Source organism: Ranitomeya imitator, chromosome 2 (genome assembly GCF_032444005.1).
Source record: "Ranitomeya imitator isolate aRanImi1 chromosome 2, aRanImi1.pri, whole genome shotgun sequence".
Lineage (NCBI taxonomy): Eukaryota > Metazoa > Chordata > Amphibia > Anura > Dendrobatidae > Ranitomeya > Ranitomeya imitator.
Window position 1 is genome coordinate 329,100,025 of NC_091283.1, and position 24,276 is coordinate 329,124,300.

At 47.7% G+C, this 24,276-nt stretch overlaps 1 pseudogene; it reads right to left on the reverse strand.

Annotated features, from left to right (window-relative positions):
- The window catches only part of LOC138663571 (zinc finger protein 585A-like), a 170,333-nt pseudogene that overhangs the window by 26,257 nt on the left and 119,800 nt on the right, over positions 1–24,276 (reverse strand).

Sequence of the window (24,276 nt, forward strand, 5' to 3'; positions counted from 1 at the left end):
TAGGTACAGGGGTGTGCTCCTCTGCTGAGCAGCAGACAGTGGTAGTAGGCGCAAAGTATTAACTGGTCTAAGGGCCCCTGTATATTTTAACTATCATCTATCATTTCAACAAATTTGTATTGGCAGTGCCATTGAAGGATTTAACAGCACAGAATACACTTAAGCTGTTCCATCCAGCAAGTCCACATGGATATTCCCTCTCTGAACCCTGCTTATCCAGGTACTATACAGATGATCAGGTTTTTAAATACATCAGATAGGGATTATATACATTAGTTAGGACTGCTCTATATGGGTATACCTTGACGATTGGTGGAGCAGCTTAGTATACTTTTTTTGCAAAAAAAAAAGTATCAACTAAATACCCTGTTTTTTCCATCTTTTGACTAGCACTTGCTTATTACTGTGATTTTTTTTTTACAACAGAGTATTTTTGACCTCACTGTGCTCTTTTGTGTCTTCAAGTTTCTTGGTGATGTGTGAACATGTTCCTACAGACTTGTTCAATGTGCAAGTAGCCCAAGTGTTTCTGGTTCTATAATTGTTCTCTTGTTTCTACAAGACCTCACTGTGCTCTTTTGTGTCTTCAGAGTGGTGGAGCAGGGAGAGGTAAGTATTGCAAGTGGTAGAGCACTGTTCGAGCTGGGGGGAACACTCTCTCATGGGCGGCGGTACTGGCACAGGGCCCCTCATATTACGACAGGGTGTCTGACGTTGGTTGTGCACCACCACCGTCAGAGACACTTCATTGTACTATGAGGTACCCTGTGCCAGTGCCGTCGCCCAAGAGTGGGCGCACCCACCTGTCCAGGCAAACGGCACTTGCACGGGTGCTTGCGCCAGGTGGTGACCATGGCCCTGTGGGGGGGAGTCAGCCCATGTAGGGAGGTATAAAAATGGCCTATGGCGGACATTCAGCAGCTGCAAATGGAGGAATTGGAGCAGTCAGTAAGAGGAGGCCAAAAGCAAGACATTTTTCAGGCAAGCTACGTGTCAGCAGGGGAAGGTGGGGCAAAATAATTTGAAATCCATGATTGGTTCATTTTAATGAAGGTTAGATCATCAACATTCTGGGTAGCCAGACGTGTCCTTTTTTCGGTCAGTATTGAACCAGCAGCACTGAAGACTCTTTCTAATAGCACACTAGAAGCAGGGCAAGCGAGCTCCTGTAATGCATATTCTGCCAATTCAGGCCAGGTGTCTAATTTAGATGCCCAGTAATCAAAGGGGAATGACCTGTAAGGGAGAACATCGATAAGGGAGGAAAAGTAGTTCGTAACCATACTGGACAAATGCTGTCTCCTGTCACATTGAATCGATGTAGCAGTACCTGTCGGGGCAGCGGTCATAGCGAAATCACTCCACAACCTGGTCATAAAACCCCTCTGTCCAACGCCACTTCGGATTTATGCACCTCTAACACCTCTGCCATGTTGCCCCCCACGGCTTGTGTGAGAATCATCACCGCCACTGTGTGCTGGGAATGCCTGAACCAAACGGTCTACAAGAGTTGCTTGTTTGGTAGCCAATATTTGATCAAGGTTCTCATGTGGCATGATATTTTGTAATTTTCCTTTATATCGTGGATCCAGGAGGCAGGCCAACCAGTAATCGTCATCGGTCATCATTTTGATAATGCGGGGGTCCCTTTTTAGGATACACAAGGCATACTCAGCCATGTGGGCCAATGTTCCTGGTGTCAATTCACTGCTAGTGCTGGGTTGAGGAGCACTTTCTTGCAAATCAACATCACTTGTGTCCCGCAAAAACCCTGTACCTGACCTTGCAACGCCACCAGTTTCTATTGCCCCTGAGAAGCATCCTCTTCCAATAAATATTCATCCCCATCATCCTCCTCCTCTTCGTCCGCCACCTCGTCCAGGAGAGTTCCCTGAGCAGACAATGGCTGTCATCAATGCTTCCCTCCTCCTCAGCTGCAGACGCCAGCTCCTTAATGTGCGTCAAACTTTGCATCAGCAGATGCATTAGTGGGATGCTCATGCTTATGATGGCGTCGTCTGCACTTACCAGCCATGTGCATTCCTCAAAACACTGAAGGACTTGACAGAGGTCTTGTAGCTTCGACCACTGCACACCAGACAACTCCACGTCTGCCATCCAAGTGCCTGCCCGTGTATGTGTATCCTTCCACAAATTAATAACTGCTCACCTCTGTTCGCGCAGCCTCTGAACCATGTGCAGTGTGGAGTTCAACCGTGTTGCAACGTTGATTATCAGGCGGTGCTGGGGAAGATTCAGAGATCGCTGATGGTTCAGCATACGGCTGGAGTGTACGGGCAACCGGCCCTGCACCACCAGGTTCAAGGTGTGAGCCAGGCAAGGTATGTGTTTAAGTTCTGAAAGGGCTATGGCAGCCATAAAATTCCTTCCATTATCACTGACTACCTTGCCTGCCTCAAGATGTACACTGCCCAGTCATGACTGAGTTTGTTGCTGCAAGTACTCGGCCAGTACTTCCGCGGTGTGTTTGTTGTCGTCCAAACACTTCATTTGTAACACAGCCTGCTGACGCTTACCACTAGCTGTTCCATAATGGGACACCTCGTGTGCAACACTGGCAGCTGCGGAAGGTGTGGTCGTGCAACTGCGCTCTGTGGACGAGCTTTTGCTTCTGGAGGAGGAGAAGGAGAGGTGGCGAACGCCTACAGCCAACTGTTTCCTAGACTGTGGGCTAGGCAGAACTGTCCCACTATGGCTGTCCCCTGTGGACCCTGCGTCCACATTAACCCAGTGCGCCGTGATGGACACGTAACGTCCCTGGCCATGCCTACTGGTCCATGCATCTGTTGTGAGGTGCACCTTTCTACTGACTGATTGCCTCAGTGCATGGACAATGCGGTCTTTGACACGCTGGTGGAGGGCTGGGATATCTTTTCTCGCAAAGAAGTGCCGACTGGGTAGGTCATAGCGTGGTACTGCGTAGGCCATCAGGTCTTTGAAAGCTTCGCTTTCAACCAACCGGTAGGGCATCATCTCTAACGAGATTAGTCTAGCAATGTGGGCGTTCAAACCCTGTGTACGCGGATGAGTACTTTCTTTTTCTAACGAGAGTCTCTTGTAGGGTAAGCTGGACTGGAGAGCTGCATATCGTGGAACTAGAGGTGGTGGAAATGGCGGATTGAGAGGGTTGGTGATGGTATTCTTGATGTTGGCCTACATACAGTGCTTCCTACCAAAAACCTTGTGATTTCCTGACTGCTTTGGCCTTGCGACGATACCTCCATATTTGCTGCTGGTGGTGTCCTAACTGGTGGTCTTATAGTGAGGGAAGCAATGTAGCGTTGCTGACTACCTTCTTTCTGAGCAGGTGCACCAATGGTACGGGCCATTTGGTAGTTAGTCCAGGCTTGCAAGTGCATGCTGGTTAAAAGTCTAAGCATGCATGTTGTATTTAAATTTTGAAGATTCTTCCCTCTGCTAAAGGTCTTTGAGCATTTCATACAGGTAACTTTTGACTGATCATTCGGATCTTGGTTAAAAAATTGCCACACTACACTCCTCCTACGCTGGAATACCTTTTCAGGCATTGCACGCTGTGCTACTTTCACCGGATGGCCACGCTGTCCTACAACTGTTTTTGTTTTTGACAAACGTTTTTGGCCTGATACGGGCCTGCCAGATGACAGCTTTTGCGATGTAGATGGCTGCTGCGGATCATCCTCCTCCGCTTCTGAGCTACCGGCAGCAGCACCCTCTTCCCCCAATGGCTGCCAATCTGGGTCAACAACTGGGTCATCTATCACCTCCTCTTCAATGTCATGTGCACCTTCCTCTGTGTCACCGTGTAAGGTGCTATAGCATTCGGGACGGGGCACCATAGTCTCATCAGGGTCAGATTCTGGCTCAGTACACTGCGAGGGCAATGTAGTGATCTGTGTCAATGGAACAGCATAATAATCTAGCTGTGGCTGTGCATCAGTGCACTCCATGTCCGATTCATCTTGTAATGGGCAGTTAACAATTTCCCTTTCTAACCCAGGCACGGTATGTGTAAAGAGCTCCATGGAGTAACCTGTAGTGTCACCTGATGCATCCTTCACTTTTGGTTTGGGTGAAGGACACAAGGAAACCTCTTGTTCCTGACCGGGAGCATCCACTCATGACTCGCTGCTTTTATATTTGGAACTTTCAGAAGAGGAGGCGAAAGAGCTAGAGGTGGAGTCAGCAAGGAAAGCCAAAACTTTTTCCTGCTGCTCCGGCTTTAAAACCTGTTTTCCTACTCCCAGATAAGGGAGCCTTCGAGGCCTTGTGTAGCCAGACGATGACGCTGGCTCAACACCTCCAGCCTTAGGTGCTATTGTGCTTTTGAAACTACCACCAGATGCACCACCACCACCACCATCAGTAACAGCTGGCAACCACCGCCCACGGCCTCTTCCACGAGACTCATTTTTTGGAAAATCTCACCAAAATAACAACCGTTATATGGTACCGTAAAACAAGGTAAAAGGTGTATAGAAACTTGTTGAGAATCTGAATCTCCCTTTTTTTTTTTGGGGGGGGGGGGGAGACTGAACCAAAACTCAGGCTCAGTGTATAAAACAATGCAATCTAAATGGCAGAAAGTGGCTGGCTGACATACACCAAACTAATAGGACTGCAGTATATCCACTTTGTGAGAATTTGAAACTCCTTTTTTTGGGGGGAGACTGAACCAAAACTCAAGCCCAGTGTATAAAACAACACAATCTAAGTGGCTGAGAGTGGCTGGAAGATATATGAAAAAATACAAGGACTGTAGTACAATTTCAATCTCCCTACACTGATCTCAGGAAAAGTATGGCAGCAATAAAAAGGACTGCTGCACACAAAAGTGTGGACAAATAAACAAGATAACTGCAGAGAGGAGCAACAGGATTTTTGCTTTTAAAAAAGCAGTTGGTTTGCACAGCAGCGTACAAACAGCAATGCAGCTATCAGGGAGCCTTATTAGGCAGCCTAATAAGCTACAGAGCTGATGCACAAAAATATAGCCTCCACTGTCCCTGCAAACAAATGGTGGTGTTGGACAGTGGAAATCGCTACAGCACAAGCAGTTTGGGGGTTAATCTTCCCTCCCTAACTATATCCCTTCTTCTGATGAAGTTGCAGCAACCTCTCCCTATGCTAAGATCGGCAGAAGTAAGATGGCGGTCGGTGTGCATGCCCCTTTTTAGCCCCTGTGACGCCGCAGAAAGCAAGCCAATCACTGTCATGCCCTTCTCTAAGATGGTGGGGACCGAGACCTATGTCATCACGCTGCCCACACTCTGCGTCCTCCTTCATTGGCTGAAAAATGGCGCTGAAAGCGTCATACGAAACGCAACTTTGGCGCGAATATCGCGGACCTCATGGCTGATCCCACACTAGGATCGGGTCAGGTTTCACCAAACCCGACTTTGCCGAAAGTCGGTGATTTTTGAATTTGTCTGATCTGTTTCACTCAACCCTACTATAGGATGTGGAAGAGGTGACAGATGGAGAATTTGCCTGTTTTCTGCTTCCATATAGCAGCCTGTCTCTAGATTTTTTGAAGTCTTATAATTGTGATAACCTCTGGTTCTGACCAAAAAAGCAATGAAGGACAGCATCCAATCCAGGTGAAATATCCAAACCAAATTTCTTTATTTGCCACGTGCAACGTTTCAACCACAAGTGTCTTTTTCAAGGTTGAAAAAGACCATTGTGGTTGAAACGTTGCACGTGGCAAATAAAGAAATTTGATTTGGATATTTCACCTTAATTGGATGCTGTCCTTCATTGCTTTTTTGGTATGTACGCTGTCCATGGGGGTCCAGTGGAACTAGGACTTGCATCTATGTGTCTGATGTGCTGTCAACTACTTGCTATTTTTTGGTAACCTCTGGTTCTAAGTCTGTTACCAATGACGCTACCCTCTGCAAAAAAGGAAGCGTCATTGGAACATGTTCATCTAGCACGCGTGAATTCGCCAAAAGGGATAGTCTCAATAGTATGTCTAGTGTCATGATTCATTTTTGGATTTGTGACAGCTCTGGCTCTCCATTAATTTAAACGTTGTTTTTTGCTTTCGTGCCAGCAAGGGTTGATGTCAGTTTTCCTTGCTCGCAGCTGCTGTGTTGTTGGTCAGGTGATGTGGATGGTGACCATTTACACCAACCTTTAAATAGCCACATGATACATCAGCTGACAGTTGGTAATAGTTTTTTTTCTGGAGTCCAGCTGACAAATTGGGAGCTCTCTGGTGACTGCTTGAGGATCTGGTTTCCAAGTCCTCTGCTGTATGGAGTTTGCAGCAGTAGATTGAAAGCTAAGTTTTCTTATTCCCTGTCTTTATCTGGCTGCTGCTTGTCACTGACCCCTGTGTTTACACCATCTGCAGTGGTGAGGCTAGCATCCTTACCAGCCAGTACACTAGTCAGGGTATAGTAAGGAGACAGCTAGGGACGAGGCACATGACGGTGGCGGGAGGAAGAACCCGCGTAGGCTGTCAGGGGAACTTAGAGATAGGCACAGGCTGTGTTAGGAGGTGCCCCATCCCTCGTTCCCTATTGTAAGGGCCTTCCTCCCCATTTTTCTAACCCCATTATCGGTGTTTGTTGTGCCGTTCACTGGTCCAATGCTTGTGGGTCGTGACATCTAGGATGGCTACTAGAAAGAAGGATTGTATTGCCTGCAATGTCTTTGTGAAAAAGTGTTATCTCAACTATATGGCTTGGTGGTATAACTGTAAGCGTAAGATCTAAAAAGGGAACAGATAATAGGTTTGTCAGACGTGAATCGTAAATTTAAATAATTGGTGTTGATGTACTGAAGAACAACTGTGGAACAATTGATGGCACCTGTCCACACTATGAGAAGATCGTTCACATAGCGTTCATACCATGCTATGTGAGAAAAAAAAGGGTTACTGATGGTAAATATGAAATGTTCCTCCCATATATATTTATATGATCAATATAATCTGTATTTATATGATCAATGTGATTTCAGAACATGAGGAGTTCCTTGCTAGTCAGTAACAACTATGTATATATAATGCTTGAATATAGATTGTTTTACTGAGAACTAGTGTAATTTGTATAACACTTACATATCACTGTATTTCTTGAATTTTTTGTAAAAAATCTTTTTTATAAAATCATATATTAACTAGTCTATTTTAACTTACAAGATGCAGATTAGTCTATGACAGCTGGAATTTCTGGGGATTCATCAGAATATTGCAGTATTTTTACAGACAATGGTATATGAAAGATTTTTGTATAATATTATGTTTATTATTCACAGTCCTCCTGTAAATTAGTCTTATTAGCATAATGGATCTATGTAGCCTGTGGTAACTCCTGTGCTTCATGCTTCACAATGATTTTCCACCTATGCTGTAATTGGCTTAGAGCCATTTAAATCATGCAGAATATCCTGACCGCTCATGTGACCGCGACGTCATCGAAGGTCCTTCACTCACCGCATTCTAAGGAACAGAGGGAGACGCTAGCAGCGCTGTAATCCAGGGCCCGTCCGAGGGTGAGTATATCCATGTTTTTTATTTTAATTCTTTATTTTTTACATGAATATGGATCCCAGGGCCTGAACGAGAGTCTCCTCTCCTCCAGACCCTGGGAACCACACACCGAAATGCAGGATCGCTCCCTGCACACGCTGTACCCGGCGTATAAGACGACCCCCGACTTTTGGGACAATTTTTTGGGGTCAAAAAGTCGTCTTATATGCCGGGAAATACGGTATATCTTTTGGACTTCATTTTTTTAATGAGTTTTGAAAAAAACATGAAATAATTTTTACCTATTGTTGGACGGATGTGTGGCTCATTTTCTCTTATCTTTGAGTGCTTTTTTAGTGTCTTACCTGGTGTCATGATGCTACCACTTCCGCTCCCTGCGCCCCGCTATACTCACCTGTAGGGTTGAGCGACCTTGACTTTTTTAGAGTCGAGTCGGGTTTCGCGAAACCCGACTATCTCAAAAGTCGAGTCGAGTGGAATCGGCCGATTATTGCTAAAAGTCGGGGATCGACCGAAACACGAAACCCAATGCAAGTCAATGGGGGAGCATAGTCGGCAGTGAGTGGAGGCCAGGAAAACACTTACAGTGCCCATTTTAATGGCAAAAAACATACATTCTTGTTACTGAAGCTTGTCAATCTAAATTTACCTTATAATAATAGTAAGGCATTGGAAATTGGGGGTCATTTGGCTAAAGTTGTCGGGGGTAGGGCTGGTTAAAGTATTTAGTGGGCCCAGGAAATCTGGACCACGTCACAGCAGTGGAGCAGGGAGAGGTAAGTATTTCAACTTTGCAAGTGCTGTGATCCTGAGCAAGCAGGGGGGGCCCACTCGTTGGCATTGGCACTGGGCCCCTCAAAGTACGGCGGTGTGTTTGCACGGCGGGGGCGCCTCCCACGGGCAGCGACACTTTTGCGTACTATGAGGGGCACTGTGCCAGTGACGTCGCCAACGAGTATTCCTCCCCCCACCTGATGAAGGAACCTGCACCTTCATCTGCACCTTCCTCTTTGTTCCCGTGTAAGGTGGTATGGTATGCGGGAAGGGGAACCTGACTTTCAGCAGGGTCACAATCTTGCAGTGTAGCGTGCACGGGGAATGTTGCGTTATGGGTCAATGTACCAGCAGACTCATCTATCACTGGCTGGGCAATGGGCAGGATGAGGGGGAAACAGATATGGGCCCAAAGAATAAAGTGGGCTAAATGCAGTTCAAAATTGGTAACAGGACTAACCAGGGGGCATTGCTTTGTTCAGTGGAGGACAACTGGAATGAGAGGCTGACACAGAGAGTAGGCCCAAATCAGTAAGTAGTCTAAATGCAGTTCAAAATTGGCAACAGTAGTAAACAGGCGGCACAGCTTTCTTCACTGGAGGAGAACAGCAAAGAGCGGCAGACACCGATAGAAGGCCCCAACCCAACTAGTCGGCCCACTGCAGTTTTAAAATTCCGATAGGCTGAAAACCAGATACCCGTATATACTCGAGTATAAGCCGACCCGAGTATAAGCCGACCCCCCTAATTTTGCCACAAAAAAACTGGGAAAACCTATTGACTCGAGTATAAGCCTAGGGTGGAAATGCAGCATTTACCTGTGAATTTCAAAAATAAAAATAGATCATTATTTCCCCATAGCTGTGCCATATAGTGCTCTGCACCGTTCATTATTTCCCCATAGCTGTGCCATATAGTGCTCTGCACCATTCATTATTGCCCCATAGCTGTGCCATATAGTGCTCTGCACCGTTCATATTTCCCCATAGCTCTGCCATATAGTGCTCTGCACCGTTCATATTTCCTCATAGCTCTGCCATATAGTGCTCTGCACCGTTCATATTTCCCCATAGCTCTGCCATATAGTGCTCTGCACCGTTCATATTTCCCCATATCTGTGCCCCATATAGTGCTCTGCACCGTTCATATTTCCCCATATCTGTGCCCTGTATGCTCTGCACCGTTCATACTGCCCCATATCTGTGCCCCATATAATGCTCTGCACCGTTCATACTGCCCCATATCTGTGCCCCGTATAGTGCTCTGCACCGTTCATACTGCCCCATATCTGTGCCCCATATAGTGCTCTGCACCGTTCATACTGCCCCATATCTGTGCCCCATATAGTGCTCTGCACCGTTCATACTGCCCCATATCTGTGCCCTGTATAGTGCTCTGCACCGTTCATACTGCCCCATAGATGCTCTGTATAAATCTGTGCCGCTGCTGCAATAAAAAAAAAAAAAAAGCCATACTCACCTCTCTTGATTGCAGCTCCCGGCGTCTCGTTCCGGCGTCCGGTCCCGGCGTCTCTCCGCTCTGACTGATCAGGCAGAGGGCGCCGCGCACACTATATGCGTCATCGCGCCCTCTGACCTGAACAGTCAGAGCGGAGCGACGCCGGGAAGATGGAGCGGCGCCCGGCGGCTGGAACGGGGACAGGTAAATATGACATACTTACCTGGTCCCGACGTCCGGCTCCCTCTGCCTGTCCCACGGTCTTCGGTGCCGCAGCTTCTTCCTCTATCAGCGGTCACCGGCACCGCTGATTAGAGAAATGAATAGGCGGCTCCACCCCTATTCATTTCTCTAATGAGCGGTCCCACGTGACCGCTGAAGAGGGGAAGAGCTGCAGCACAGAAGACCGTGGGACAGGCGGGGAGCGCCAGGATCGCTGGAAGCAGGTAAGTATGCCTCAGCGCCCTCACCCCCTCACCCGCCGACCCTGCCACCCACCTTGACTCGAGTATAAGCCGAGAGAGGCACTTTCAGCCCAAAAATTTGGGCTGAAAATCTCGGCTTATACTCGAGTATATACGGTAATTGTAGGTCATTTTTTGTAAAGAGGACAGCGGTATTGAGTGGCGCAGCCAGACACTACAAGTAGGCCTTACACAACAAAGTTGGCTCGACGCAGGTTTAAAAAAGGTTACATGGGTACATGGTCTGCATTGGTGTGCTCAGTGGAGGACAATTGGAAGGAGGGACCGCAGAAAGACTTAGTAGGCGTAAAATAACAAAATAGGCTGTATGCAGCTTCGATTATGTGGCAACCTGGAGAACACCTTGGAGCGGCAGACACCGTCTCTATGACCCAGACCCAACTTGTAGGCCTAATGTAGTGTTGTTTCAACAACTGCTTAAGACGAGCATGAAGATTGAAGCAGTGGAGGACAATTTCAATTATGGACCGCAGACAGACTTAGTATGCCTACTATTAAAAAAAGGATGCTCTATGCTATTTAAAATTGGTTCCATGGGTACACGGGCAGCAGTGGTCTGGTCAGTGGAGGACTATTGGAAGGAGGAACCGCAGACAGGCTTAGTAGGCCTAACATAACAAAAGTGGGCTGTAGGCACTTTAAAATTGGTTCCAGGGGTACACGGGCAGCAGTGGTCAGGTCAGTGGAGGACTAGTGGAAGGAGGGACCGCAGACAGGTTTAGTAGGCCTAACATAACAAAAGTGGGCTGTAGGCACTTTAAAATTGGTTCCAGGGGTACACGGGCAGCAGTGGTCTGGTCAGTGGAGGACTATTGGAAGGAGGGACCGCAGACAGGCTTAGTAGGCCTAACATAACAAAAGTGGGCTGTAGGCACTTTAAAATTGGTTCCAGGGGTACACGGGCAGCAGTGGTCTGGTCAGTGGAGGACTAGTGGAAAGAGGGACCGCAGACAGGCTTAGTAGGCCTAACATAACAAAAGTGGGCTGTAGGCACTTTAAAATTGGTTCCAGGGGTACACGGGCAGCAGTGGTCTGGTCAGTGGAGGACTATTGGAAGGAGGGACCGCAGACAGGCTTAGTAGGCCTAACATAACAAAAGTGGGCTGTAGGCACTTTAAAATTGGTTCCAGGGGTGCACGGGCAGCAGTGGTCTGGTCAGTGGAGGAGTAGTGGAAGGAGGGACCGCAGACAGGCTTAGTAGGCCTAACATAACAAAAGTGGGCTGTAGGCACTTTAAAATTGGTTCCAGGGGTACACGGGCAGCAGTGGTCAGGTCAGTGGAGGACTAGTGGAAGGAGGGACCGCAGACAGGCTTAGTAGGCCTAACATAACAAAAGTGGGCTGTAGGCACTTTAAAATAGCTTCCAGGGGTACACAGGCAGCAGTGGTGTGGGTCAGTGAAGGACAATTTCTATGATGGACCGCAGACAGGCTTAGTAGGCCTAACATAACAAAAGTAGGCTGTAGACACTTGGAATTATCTTGCAGGGGTACACAGACAGCATTGCTGGTTTCAGCGGAGGCCGATTGTAATAAGTGTCTGACAGTTAGTACTCACAAAAAAAAAAAGATGTTAATGTCTCGCAATACAACAAAACCAAAACACAAAAGGGTGGCATACTTAGGTACAGGGGTGGGCTCCTCTGCTGAGTTTCAGACCTAGTAATTTGGCGCTAAGTATTTACTGGTGTAAATATAGGACACTGCCCTGGCCATGACTATTTTAAGTAGCATCATACATGTCAACACATTGGTATTGTCAGTGCCAGGCATTGAAGGATGTCAATGCATAGACTAAACATTGGTGGAGCTGTGAAAGATAATTTTGCAAGTGGTAGAGCACTGTTTGAGCTGGGGGGGGGGGGAGAACTCTCTTGTGGCCGGCGGTACAGGCCCAGGGCCCCTCATGTTACAACGGTGTGTCTGACGTTGGGTGCGCACCACCACCGCCAGAGACACTTTATTGTACTATGAGGGACCCAGTGGCAGTGCCGTCGACCAAAAGCGTGCATACGCACCTCTTCAGACAAACGGCACTCTCACGGGTGCTTGCGCCAAGTGGCGAGACCACAGCCCCGTGGGGGGAGTTTGGCCATTTAGGGAGGTGTAAACATGTCGTATGCTGGACAAACAGCTGCTGCAAATTACGAGATTGGAAAAGTCAGTCAGAGCACTCCACAAGCAAGACCTTTTCATAGGAAGGCTAGGTGTCAGCCGGGAAAGGTGGGGCAAAAGAATTCGAAATCCAGTTGTGGTTCATTTTAATGAAGGTTAGATCATCAACATTTTGGGTAGCCAGACGAGTCCTTTTTTCGGTTAATATTGAACCTGCAGCACTGAATACTCTTTCTGATAGCACACTAGCTGCTGGGCAAGCTAGCTCCTGCAATGCATATTCTGCCAATTCTGGCCAGGTGACTAATTTGGATGCCCAGTAATCAAATGGGAATGACGGTTGAGGGAGAACATCGATAAGGGATGAAAAATAGTTAGTAACCATACTGGACAAATGTTGTCTCCTGTCACTTTGAATTGATGCTGCAGTGCCTGTCCTGTCTGCGGTCATAGCAAAATCACTCCACAACCTGGTCAGAAAACCCCTCTGTCCAACGCCACTTCTGATTTGTGCACCTCTAACACCTCTGGCCTGCTGCCCCCTGCAGCTCGTGTGATAACGATCATCGGTGCTGTGTGCTGGGAATGCCTGAATCAAACGGTCAACAAGAGTTGATTGTTTGGTTGCTAATATTTGTTCCAGGTTCTCATGTGGCATAATATTTTGCAATTTGCCTTTATAGCTTGGATCAAGGAGGCAGGCCAACCAGTAATCGTCATCGGCCATCATTTTACAAATGCGTGTGTCCCTTTTGAGGATACATAAGGCATAATCCGCCATGTGGGCCAAAGTTCCAGTTGTCAAATCTGCGGTTGTGCTGGGTTGAGAGGCAGTTTCAGGCACATCTACGTCACTTGTCTCCCTAAAAAAAACTGAACCCGGCCTTGCAATGCCATCAGTTGCTATTGGCCCCGGAGAAGCTTCCTCATTAAAAAAAACACTCATCCCCATCATCCTCCTCGTCCTCCTCCTCCTCCTGTTCGCCCGCTACCTCGTCCTGTACACTGCCCTGACCAGACAATGGCTGACTGTCATCAAGGCTTTCCTCTTCCTCTGCTGCAGACGCCTGCTCCTTTATGTGCATCAAACTTTGCATCAGCAGACGCATTAGGGGGATGCTCATGCTTATTATGGCGTTGTCTGCACTAACCAGCCATGTGCATTCCTCAAAACACTGAAGGACTTGACACATGTCTTGTACCTTCGACCACTGCACACCTGACAACTCCATGTCTGCCATCCTAATGCCTGCCCGTGTATGTGTATCCTCCGACAAAAACATAACAGCACGCCTCTGTTCGCACAGTCTCTGAAGCATGTGCAGTGTTGAGTTCCACCTTGTTGCAACGTCGATGATTAGGCGATGCTGGGGAAGGTTGAAAGACCGCTGATAGGTCTGCATACGAGCTCTCGCTTCTGCAGGAGGACGAGGAGGGGGTGCGAACGGCTACAGCCAACTGTTTCCTAGGCCGTGGGCTAGGCAGAACTGTCCCAAAATTGCTGTCCCCTGTGGACCCTGCATCCACCACATTCACCCAGTGTGCCGTGATGGGCACATAACGTCCCTGGCCATGCCTACTGGTCCATGCATCTGTTGTCAGGTGCACCTTTGTACTCACAGATTGCCTGAGTGCATGGACGATGCGCTCCGTAACATGCTGGTGGAGGGCTGGGATCAGGGGCGGACTATCAGAGGGTCAATATGGGCGGTAGCCCAGGGCCCAGTGGTCTGGGGGGGCCCTGGGCTACCGCACAGATTGACCCTCCACTAATTGTCTGAATGCCCGCCGGCATTTGTGTGCCCCCGGACCCGGTGGGCAGAGAGAGGGGGCCCGCATTGGTTGGGAGTTGCGTGTATCAGCCGGTCAGCTGAGAGCTCCGAGTCCCTGCACCAGGCCTGCACAGCAGCACACCACATAATGGCTGCTCTGTGCACAGGACCTGTGATGAGGTCACAGGATGGGAGGAGTCAGGGGTCACATGATCGGTTCCTAAGGATGCATTGAATGAAGGACCTTTGATGACGTCTCGGTCGCGTGACCGGTCGGGTGACCGTGACGTCACCGAAGGTCCTTCGATCAATGCATCCTTAGGATTGGAGGCCGGCCCTTGCACCGATGAGAGCCGCGGGCCGTCGATGGGTAAGTGTATCCCATATTTTTTATTTTTATTCTTTTTTTTAACATGAATATGGATCCCAGGGCCTGAAGGAGAGTCTCCTCTCCTTTAGATCCTGGGAACCATACAGGACCGATCCCTGCACATGCCGGACCCGACATAGAAGACGACCCCCGACTTTTGAGATGCTTTGCAGGGGTTAAAAAGTCGTCTTATACGCCGGAAAATACGGTACATTACAGATTACAAAATAAAAAAGGATTAACGTTGAAAAGAGAACTTACAGGTTATGTCATGGTATCATCTTGGCTGGCCTGTGGCTTAGGCTACTTTCACATTAGCGTCGGGCTCGGCCCGTCGCAGAGCGTCGGGCCCAGGTACCGACGCATGCTGTGGAAGCGCCGCACAACGGGGGCAGCAGATGCATTTTTTCCACGCATCCGCTGCCCCATTGTGAGTTGCGGCGAGGAGGGGCGTGGCTTCGGCCACGAATGCGCGGCCGAAAATGGCGGACACAACGCACAAAAAAAGTTACTTTGAACGTTTTTTTGTGCCGGCGATCCGCCACAACACGGCACAACCGTCGCACGACGGTTGCAACGTGTGGCAATACGTCGGTAATGTTAGTTTATGGGGAAAAAACGCATCCTGCAGACAACTTTGCAGAATGCGTTTTTTCTCCAAAACGACGCTAGTGTGAAAGGAGCCTTAGGAGGATAAATACATCCAGATGCATGGAACAGCTTTGCCAAGCTGTGTTAGATCGCTTCCCGACCAAGACTGATGGCTGGTCTAAGAGTATAGTGACTTATACTTCTGAGCTTGTGACATCACTAAAGGGCTGGTTAATGATATGCACTGATCGGACAGTTCTTTACCTTATTCCAAGGTCTCAGACAAAGGCATTCCTGAGTGAGAGGGGAGGGACAACGGGTGGCTTTGCCGGATTGGTCACCTGCAGTTTAAAGCCACACCCTGCCCACCATTAGTATCAGGTTGCCCAGTCTCTATCATAGGCTTTGTTTCGGGTAGGAGTGAAGCTGAGGGGTTAAGGGAAGAGAAAGGGGTCGCAGCTGCATTGTGAGTGTGTGTGTGTAGTTAGCCATGTCCTTCTGAAACTACACTCACAATAAGACATTTTTTGGCATCATCGTGACAGCAGCACAGGGCCATATAAATTCTTCAATGACGCTGGCAGGCTCGTCATACATTACGGCTGTATAGCGGGGGGAGGGAGAAAGAGTGGCTTAGAATTCCAGCCTTGTGTGGGCAGGCAGAGGAAATTGCAGCTCAGAGCGCTGTATGTGTAATTGAAGTAATCAGGACTTCTTCCTGTTTCCTGACATATGCACTGTGGTATCAGTGGCCCAAAGGCATTTAACCCCTTAAAAACATCAGTTACTTATTCAAATCTGTGAAAATGGGCTGTTTGCCCACTTTGATGCCAGGTCTGGTGCCCAGAACCCATTTGGGCCAGGCTGATTGGACCTGGGTTTGATGCAGGGCATCACTTTATGTGTATTGCAAGTGTCATATCAGTGGCCCAAAGGCATTTAACCCCTTAAAAACATCAGTTACTTATTCAAATCTGTGAAAATGGGCTGTTTGCCCACTTTGATGACAGCTCTGGTGCCCAGAACCCATTTGGGCCAGGCTGAAGGGACCTGGGTTTGATGCAGGGTATCACTGTCTGTGAATTTTACGTGTTGTATCAGTGGCCCAAAGGCATTTAACCCCTTAAAAACATCAGTTACTTATTCAAATCTGTGGAAATGGGCTGTTTGCCCACTTTGATGCCAGTTCTGGTGCCCAGAACCCATTTGGGCCAGGCTGAAGGGACCTGGGTTTGATGCAGGGCATCACTGTCTATGTATTTTAAGTGTCGTATCAGTGGCCCAAAGGCATTTAACCCCTTAAAAACATCAGTTACTTATTCAAATCTGTGAAAATGGGCTGTTTGCCCACTTTGATGCCAGTTCTGGTGCCCAGAACCCATTTCTGCCAGGTTGAAAGGACCTGGGTTTGATGCAGGACATCAATATCTGTGTATTTTATGTGTCTTATCAGTGGCCCAAAAGCATTTAACCCCTTAAAAACATCAGTTACTTATTCAAATCTGTGAAAATGTGCGATTTGCCCACTTTGATGCCAGTTCTGATGCCCAGAACCCATTTGTGCCAGGCTCGAGTGACATGGATTTCATGTGGGGCATCAATAGGTATGTAAATCAGGTGTTATATCAGTGGCACAAAGGCATTTAACCATTCAAAAATAGCTGTTACTTATTCAAATCTATGAAAATGGGTGATTTCAGTACTTTGATGCCAGTTTTCATGCCCAAACCCCATTTGTGCCAGGCTGGATTGACATGCATTTAATGAGGGGCATCAGTAGGTATGTAAATCAGGTGTTATATCAGTGGCACAAAGGCATTTAACCCCTTAAAAATAGCTGTTACTTATTCAAATCTGTGAAAATGGGCGATTTGCCCACTTTGATGCCAGTTCTGATGCCCAGAACCCATTTGTGCCAGGCTGGAGTGACATGGATTTCATGTGGGGCATCAGTAGGTATGTAAATCAGGTGTTAGATCAGTGGCACAAAGCTATTTAACCCCTTAAAAATAGCTGTTACTTATTCAAATCTGTGAAAATGGGTGATTTGCCCACTTTGATGCCAGTTTTGATACCCAGAACCCATTTGTGCCAGGCTGAAGTGATTTGACTTTGATGTGGGGCATCACTAGGTATGTAAATCAGGTGTTAGATTAGTGGCACAAAGGCATTTAACCCCTTAAAAATTGCTGTTACTTATTCAAATCTGTGAAAATGTACGATTTGCCCACTTTGATGCCAGTTCTGATGCCCAGAACCCATTTGTGCCAGGCTGGAGTGACATGGATTTCATGTGGGGCATCAGTAGGTATGTAAATCAGGTGTTAGATCAGTGGCACAAAGGCATTTAACCCCTCAAAAATAGCTGTTACTTATTCAAATCTGTGAAAATGTACGATTTGCCCACTTTGATGCCAGTTCTGATGCCCAGAACCCATTTGTGCCAGGCTGCAGTGACATGGATTTCATGTGGGGCATCAGTAGGTATGTAAATCAGGTGTTAGATCAGTGGCACAAAGGCATTTAACCCCTCAAAAATAGCTGTTACTTATTCAAATCTGTGAAAATGGGCGATTTGACCATTTTGATGCCAGTTCTGATGCCCAGAACCCATTTGTGCCAGGCTGGAGTGACATGGATTTCATGTGGGGCATCAGTAGGTATGTAAATCAGGTGTTAGATTAGTGGCACAAAGGCATTTAACCCCTTAAAAATAGCTGTTACTTATTCGCATGTGTGAAAATTGGTTCTCTGCCCACTTTGATGCCAGTTTTGATGCCCAGAACCCATTTGTGCCAGGCTGGAGTGACATGCATTTCATGTGGGGCATCAGTAAATATGTAAATCAGGTGTTAAATCAGTGGCACAAAGGCATTTAACCCCTTCAATACCATACCTCAGTGCCCACTTTGATGCCCATTTTTGTGCCAGCCTTCTAAATTTTGTATCTGTTTTTAAGTGTATTCACAAAAGGACACATGACCGCATATTATTATATACTCAGAATGGTTTATTTTTATACCAAAACCTGAAAAAAACAGAAAATAAAAAATAGCCGAATAAGAAACTGCTGAATAAGAAACCAACTTCAGCCCGAATAAGAAACTGAACGAATAAGAAACCAACTTCAGCATCGTGCGTATGTGTGAGGTCAGGAGGTGTTTACAGGGTGGATGTAGCAGAGCCGTGTGTGTACGAGGTGTATGGATCAGAGCAGCGTGTGAAAGGTCTATGGAGCGGAGTCGTATGTGTACGATGTGTACGGAGCCGTGTGCATGAGATGTACGGAGCGCAGCCGCGTGTGTACGAGGTGTACGGAGCAGAGCAGCATGTGTATGAGTTGTACGGAGCGGAGTCGTGTGTACAAGGTGTACAGAGCACAGCCGCGTGTGTACGAGGTGTACGGAGCGCAGCCGCGTGCGTACGAGGTGTACGGAGCGGAGTCGTGTGTAAGAGGTGTACGGAGCCATGTGTACAAGGTGTACGGAGCACAGCCGCATGTGTACAAGGTGTACGGAGCGGAGTCGTGTGTAAGAGGTGTACGGAGCCATGTGTACGAGGTGTACGGAGCACAGCCGCGTGTGTACGAGGTGTACGGAGCGGAGCAGCGTGTGTACGAGGTGTACGGAGCACTGCCGCGTGTGTACGAGGTGTACGGAGCGGAGTCGTGTGTAAGAGGTGTACGGAGCCATGTGTACGGAGCACAGCCGCATGTGTACAAGGTGTACGGAGCGGAGCCATGTGTAAGAGGTGTACGGAGCCATGTGTACGAGGTGTACGGAGCATAGCCGCGTGTGTACGAGGTGTACGGAGCGGAGCAGCGTGTGTACGAGGTGTACGGAGCACTGCCGTGTGTGTACGAGGTGTACGGAGCACAGCCGCGTGTGTATGAGGTGTACGGAGCGGAGCAGCATGTGAAAGGTGTACGGAGTGGAGTCGTGTGTACGAGGTGTACGGAGCACAGCCGCGTGTGTACGAGGTGTACGGAGCACAGCCGCGTGTGTACGAGGTGTACGGAGCGCAGCCGCGTGTGTACGAGGTGTACGGAGCGGAGTCGTGTGTAAGAGGTGTACGGAGCCATGTGTACAAGGTGTACGGAGCGGAGTCATGTGTAAGAGGTGTATGGAGCCATGTGTACGAGGTGTACGGAGCACAGCCGCATGTGTACAAGGTGTACGGAGCGGAGTCGTGTGTAAGAGGTGTACGGAGCCATGTGTACGAGGTGTACGGAGCACAGCCGTGTGTGTACGAGGTGTACGGAGCGGAGCCGTGTGTACGAGGTGTACGGAGCACTGCCGCGTGTGTACGAGGTGTACGGAGCACAGCCACGTGTGTATGAGGTGTACGGAGTAGTGCCGTGTGTGTACGAGATGTATGGAGAGGAGCCGTATGTGTATGAGGTGTACGCAGCGGAGCTGTGTGTGTGCAAGGTATGCGGAGCAGTGTGTGCAATGTGTATGGAGCGGAGCGGTGTGTGTATGAGGTGTACGGAGTAGTGCCATGTGTACGAGATGTATGGAGCGGAGCCGTGTGTGTATGAGGTGTATGGAGCGGAGCCGTGTATGAGGTGTATGGAGCAGAGCCGTGTGTGTATGAGGTGTATGGAGCAGAGCCGTGTATGAGGTGTATGGAGCGGAGCTGAATGTGTACGGAGCGGAGCCGTGTGTGTATGAGATGTATGGAGTGGAGCCGTGTGTACGGAGCGGAGCCGTGTATGCAAAGTTTACGGAGCGCAGCCGCGTGTGTAGGAGTAGCTATGTGTGGCCATTATCATGTGCGGCCAATATACAGTAAGGAGCATCATGTGTGTCCATTATACAGTATGGAGCATCATGTGCGGTCATTATACAGTATTATTGAGCATCATGTGTGTCCATTATACAGTATGGAGCATCATGTGCGGTCATTATACAGTATGGAGCATCATGTGTGGCCATTATACAGTATGGAGCATCATGTGCGGTCATTATACAGTATGGAGCATCATGTGCGGTCATTATACAGTATGGAGCATGATGTGCAGTCATTATACAGTATGGAGCATCATGTGCGGCTATTATACAGTATGGAACATCATGTGCGGTCATTATACAGTATGGAGCCTCATGTGCGGTCATTATAAAGTATGGAGCCTCATGTGCGGTCATTATACAGTATGGAGCATCATGTGTGACCATTATACAGTATGGAGCATCATGTGCGGTCATTATACAGTATGGAGCATCATGTGCGGCTATTATACAGTATGGAGCATCATGTGTGGCCATTATACAGTATGGAGCCTCATGTGCGGTCATTATAAAGTATGGAGCATCATGTGTGGCCATTATACAGTATAGAGCATCATGTGCGGTCATTATACAGTATGGAGCATCATGTGTGGCCATTATACAGTATGGAGCATCATGTGCGGTCATTATACAGTATGGAGCATCATGTGCGGTCATTATACAGTATGGAGCATGATGTGCAGTCATTATACAGTATGGAGCATCATGTGCGGCTATTATACAGTATGGAACATCATGTGCGGTCATTATACAGTATGGAGCCTCATGTGCGGTCATTATAAAGTATGGAGCCTCATGTGCGGTCATTATACAGTATGGAGCATCATGTGTGACCATTATACAGTATGGAGCATCATGTGCGGTCATTATACAGTATGGAGCATCATGTGCGGCTATTATACAGTATGGAGCATCATGTGTGGCCATTATACAGTATGGAGCCTCATGTGCGGTCATTATAAAGTATGGAGCATCATGTGTGGCCATTATACAGTATAGAGCATCATGTGCGGTCATTATACAGTATGGAGCATCATGTGTGGCCATTATACAGTATGGAGCATCATGTGCTGTCATTATACAGTATGGAGCATCATGTGCTGTCATTATACAGTATGGAGCATCATGTGCAGTCATTATACAGTATGGAGCATCATGTGCTGTCATACAGTATGGAGCATCATGTGCAGTCATTATACAGTATGGAGCATCATGTGCGGCTATTATACAGTATGGAGCATCATATGCGGTCATTATACAGTATGGAGCATCATGTGTGGCCATTATGGAGCATCATGTGCGGTCATTATACAATATGGAGCATCATGTATGGTCATTATACAGTATAGAGCATCATGTGCGGTCATTATACAGTATGGAGCATCATGTGTGGCCATTATACAGTATGGAGCATCATGTATGGCCATTATACAGTATTGAGCATCATGTGCGGTCATTATACAGTATGGAGCATCATGTGCAGTCACTATACAGTATTGAGCATCATGTGTGGCCATTATACAGTATTGAGCATCATGTGTGGCCATTATACAGTATGGAGCATCATGTGTGGCCATTATACAGTATGGAGCATCATGTGTGGCCATTATACAGTATGGAGCATCATGTGTGGCCATTATACAGTATGGAGCATCATGTGTGGCCATTATACAGTATTGAGCATCATGTGGGGTCATTATACAGTATGGAGCATCATGTGTGGCCATTATACAGTATGGAGCATCATGTGTGGCCATTATACAGTATTGAGCATCATGTGGGGTCATTATACAGTATTGAACATCATGTGTGGCCATCATACAGTATTGAGCATCATGTGGGGTCGTTATACAGTATGGAGCACTGTGTGGATATTATACAGTATCGAGCACTGTGTGGCCATATTTTTTTTTAATAATTATTCTTTATGAACAGTGTGATCAGCAGTGCTAAATGGGTGTGGTTGAGACATGGATATGGGTGTGACTAGTGAATGGGTGTGGTCACAGGTGTGTCCTAAAATTTGCTGCGGCGCGCAACGCGCGCCGCAAACTTTGTCCCTCTTTCCCAACTTCAAAAGTTGGGAGGTATGGTAATATGTGGTCTGGAAATGGTGCGGTGGTATTTGTCCCTTGTATGTGCTATTATTCGATCACTGTGGTTGTAATTTGTGGTCTGGTCATGGTGCGGTGGTATTTGTTCCTTGTATGTGATATTATTGGTCAAGATATACCTAAATTGTATTGCAGATTTTAACAAATATTTCCTAGGTTACAGTAGAGTAGGGCCCGGCCCTTTTTCTGGAATAATCTGGTTCGGGTATATCATGACCCCCGTCACGTGACCCCCGTCACATGACCCCCGTCACATGACCGGGGGGCCCACAGTGTGTGAACAGCCCGGGGCCCTGGCTACCCTTAATCCACCCCTGGCTGGGATGGCTTTTCTCGAAAAGAAGTGTCGACTGGATAGCTCGTAGCGTGGTAAAGCATAGTCCATCAGGGCTTTGAAAGCTTTGCTTTCAACTAACCGGTAGGGCATCATCTCTAATGAGATTAGTCTAGCTATGTGGGCGTTCAAACCCTGTGTACGCGGATGCGAGGCTAAGTACTTCCTTTTTCTAACGAGAGTCTCATGTAGGGTGAGCTGGACTGGAGATCGTGGAACTAGCGGGGGTGCCAGTGGACATGGCAGACTGAGAGACGGTTGGAGACGGTATTCTTGCCGGTGCCCTACATGCAGTGTTTCCACCTACAAAACTGGTGATTCCCTGACCCTGACTGCTTTGGCCTGGCAACGAAACCTGCACAGATACTGCAGGTGGTGCGGAAAATGGTGGCCTTACAGTGACGGAAGGGATGTAGCGTTGCTGACTAGCTTCATTGGCCGAGGGTGCAACAATCTTAACGGACGTTTGGTAGTTAGTCCAGGTTTGCAAATGCATGGTGGTTAAATGTCTATGCATGCAACTTGTATTTAGACTTGTCAGATTCTGACCTCTGCTTAAGGTAGTTGAACATTTTTGACAGATGACTTTGCGCTGATCAATTGGATGTTGTTTAAAAAAATGCCAGACTGCACTCTTTCTAGCATTGGATACCTTTTCAGGCATTGCAGACTGAGCTTTAACCGGATGGCCACGCTGTCCTCCAACAGCTTTTGGTTTTGCCACGCGTTTTGGGCCAGATACGGGCCCGGCAGATGGAACCTGTTGCGATGTTGATGCCTGCTGCGGCCCCTCCTCCTCCGCTTCAGAACTACTGCCGCCTGCACCCTGTTCCCCCAATGGCTGCCAATCGGGGTCAACAACTGGGTCATCTATAACCTCCTCTTCTATCTTGTGTGCAACTTCGTCTGTGTCACCGTGTAAGTCGGTGGTATAGCGTTCGTGACGGGGCACCATAGTCTCATCAGGGTCTGATTCTGGATCAGTACACTGCGAGGGCAATGTTGTGGTCTGAGTCAAAGGAACAGCATAGTAATCTGGCTGTGGCTGTGCATCAGTGCACTCCATGTCCGATTCAACTTGTAATGGGCATGGCCTGTTAACTGTTTCACTTTCTAAGCCAGGGACGGTATGTGTAAAGAGCTCCATGGAGTAACCCGTTGTGTCGCCTGCCGCATCCTTCTCTGTTGTTGTTTTTGCTGAAGAGGACAAGGAAGCGACTTGTCCCTGACCGTGAACATCCACTAACGATGCGCTGCTTTTACATTTACCAGTTTCAGAAGAGGAGGCAAAAGAGCTAGAGGCTGAGTCAGCAAGGTAAGCCAAAACTTTCTCTTGCTGCTGCGGCTTTAAAAGCGGTTTTCCTACTCCCCGAAAAGGGAGCGTTCGAAGCCTTGTGTAGCCAGACGACGAACGTGGCTCCACAGCTCGAGACTTAGGTGCTATATTGTTTTTCCCACGACCACCTGATGCTCCACCACCACTACCATCATTACCAGCTGGCAATGAACGCCCACGGCCACGACCTCTTCCACCAGACTTCCTCATTGTTTTAAAAACGTAACCAAAGTAACGGTAATTGTTACTGTAAAACAACTTACAAGGTGAACTCTAACTTCTGTAGGATTTAGATATCCCTTTATAGGTGGGTGAGACTGCAAGGAAATTCAGGCACAATGTTACACACTCGGTTTTCTGTGGCACCAAATGAGAGAGATGCCACACACGCAGGACTGTCACTCAAGCACAAATGCCAATATTAATCTCCCACTGTTTATTTGGGAATAATAGAAATGAGAATTCTCAGAAATGAGAATACAGATAATAAATGGGAAATGTTTAAGAACATCCTAAATAGGCAGTGTAAGCGGTTTATACCTTGTGGGAATAAAAGGACTAGAAATAGGAAAAACCCAATGTGGCTAAACAAAGAAGTAAGGCAGGCAATTAACAGTAAAAAGAAAGCATTTG